The sequence below is a fragment of the Dama dama genome, chromosome 6 (assembly GCF_033118175.1).
Source record: "Dama dama isolate Ldn47 chromosome 6, ASM3311817v1, whole genome shotgun sequence".
NCBI classification, from domain to species: domain Eukaryota; kingdom Metazoa; phylum Chordata; class Mammalia; order Artiodactyla; family Cervidae; genus Dama; species Dama dama.
The window spans coordinates 18117712-18120271 of record NC_083686.1 but is presented as its reverse complement, the minus strand read 5'-3'; the positions used below and the strand labels follow the sequence as shown (position 1 = coordinate 18120271).

Below are 2560 nucleotides of genomic sequence, written 5' to 3'. Positions count from 1 at the left end.
GGGTTCCATCCCTGGGTTGGGAAGATCCCCTGGAGAAGGAAATGGCAACCCACTCCAGTACTCTTGCTGGGAAAATCCCATAGACAGAGGAGCCTGGTAGACTACAGTCCCTGGGGTCACAAAGAGTCAGACACGATTGAGCGACTTCACTTTTCTTGCCATCAACCTGGTGACCTGTTCATTTGTCTCTTTTTATAGGTTGCAGGATGAGTTTAAAAACTTATCCAAATCATTAATATTACCTAAGTTGCCATGTTCATCTTCTTCCCTCCATTTAATTTAATTTTGTTATCTGTGACCCCATGGACTGTAGCCCACCAGGCTATTCTGTCCATGGAATTCTCTGGGCAAGAATATAGGAATGGGTAGTCATTCCCTTCTCCAAGGGATCTTCCTGACCCAGGGATCCTGCATTGCAGGAGAATTCTTTACCATCTGAGCCACTAGGGAAGCCCACATTATTTTAATGTCTCTTTTTTTTAAAGTCTTTATTGAATTTGTTACAATATTGCTTATGCTTTGTATTCTGGTTTTTGGCCATGAGGTATGTGAGGTCTTAGGCATGCAGGATCTTAGCTCCTTGACCAGGGATCAAACCCACACCCCATGCATTGGAAGGCAAAATCTTAACCACTGGACCACCAGGAAAGTAACCCCTCCCCTGCACCCATATTTAATTTTAAATTCACAGAACCTAGTACTTTGAAAATTATTACAATGAATTGTTCAGACTGTATTTAGCTTGTCTTCTTGCCCTAATATAGAAAACTGGGATTTGTATTTTCACGTGTTCCTCACCTATGGTGAGCATGTAAGGGTATCTTATTGCAACATCTGTAGTACTTGAAGTGGAGGATTGTGGCCCTGAATTGCACTTTCAGTTAATAAGTGAGCTATCACCATGCCTCCACTTTCTAAAGACAATTCCTGATTGTGAATAAAGGAGGAGTTTTGATGAAACTTTAGAGAATTCATTTATCCTCCACATTCACCTTCAGGAGTCAGCTAGATTTTTAAACTCCAGGTAGAACAAAGACTGATTTTCTTTTGATTCACCATGATATTGAACACAGTGCTGTGTGATATAGTAAATGATGTCTGTGTATCTTGTAGAATTTTCTAAAGGGTAATGGATCTCCTTTACTGAACATGGCTAATAGTAAAAAATAATCCTCAAGTTGCGATTGGTGTTTATCAGTTTGGCCAGGAAATTCAGCTGATTAAAATTGGAATGATACAGAGAAGATTAGCATGCCCCCTGCACAAGGATGACATGAAAATTCATGAAGTGTTTCATATTTTTCAATCTCTTGAACAAGTGGTTCTGGGAAAACTGGTCAACCACTTGTAAAAGAATGAAACTAGAACACTTTCTAACACCATACACAAAAATAAACTCAAAATGGATTAAACATCTAAATGTAAGACCAGAAACAATAAAACTCCTAGAGGAAAACATAGGCAAAACACCCTCTGACATATCACAGCAGGATCTTCTATGACCCACCTCCCAGAGTAATGGAAATAAAAGCAAAAATAAACAAATGAGACCTAATTAAACTTTAAAACTTTTGCACAATGAAGGAAACTATAAGCAAGGTGAAAAGACAGCCCTCAGATTGGGAGAAAATAATAGCAAATGAAGCAACAGACAACGGATTAATCTCAAAAATATACAAGCAACTCCTGAAGCTCAATTCCAGAAAAATAAATGATCCAATCAAAAAATGGGCCAAAGAACTAAACAGACATTTCTCCAAAGAAGACATACAGATGGCTAACAAACACATGAAAAGATGCTCAACATCACTCATTATCAGAGAAATGCAAATCAAAACCACAATGAGGTACCATCTCACGCCGGTCAGAATGGCTGCCATCAAAAAGTCTATAAACAATAAATGCTGGAGAGGGTGTGAAGAAAAGGGAACCCTCTTACACTGTTGGTGGGAATGCAAACTAATATAGCCACTATGGAGAACAGTGTGGAGATTCCTTAAAAAACTGGAAATAGAACTGCCATACAACCCAGCAATCCCACTTCTGGGCATACATACTGAGGAAACCAGAATCGAAAGAGACACGTGCACCCCAATGTTCATCGCAGCACTGTTTATAATAGCCAGGACATGGAAGCAACCTAGATGTCCATCAGCAGACGAATGGATAACGAAGCTGTGGTACATATACACAATGGAATATTACTCAGCTATAAAAAGAATGCATTTGAATCAGTTCTAATAAGGTGGATGAAACTGGATCCTATTATACAGAATGAAGTAAGTCAGAAAGAAAACCACCAATACAGTATATTAATGCATATATATGGAATTTAGAAAGATGGTAATGATGACCCTATATGCAAGGCAGCAAAAGAGACACAGATGTAAAGATCAGACTTTTGAACTTCGTGGGAGAAGGCGAGGGTAGGATGATTTGAGAGAATAGCACTGAAACATGTATATTATCATAAGTGAAACAGATCACCAGTCCAGGTTCGATGCATGAGACAGGGTGCTCAGGGCTGGTGCCCTGGGATGACCCTGAGGGATGGGATGGG

General features: G+C 39.5%; 1 non-coding gene across 1 annotated transcript; it reads left to right on the top strand.

Annotated features, from left to right (window-relative positions):
* The first annotated feature begins 1193 nt into the window (after positions 1 to 1193).
* Positions 1194 to 1303, top strand: LOC133058952 (U6 spliceosomal RNA). Its single transcript, XR_009693459.1, has one exon. It is a non-coding gene; the product is annotated as a U6 spliceosomal RNA (small nuclear RNA).
* The last annotated feature ends 1257 nt before the right edge of the window (positions 1304 to 2560 follow it).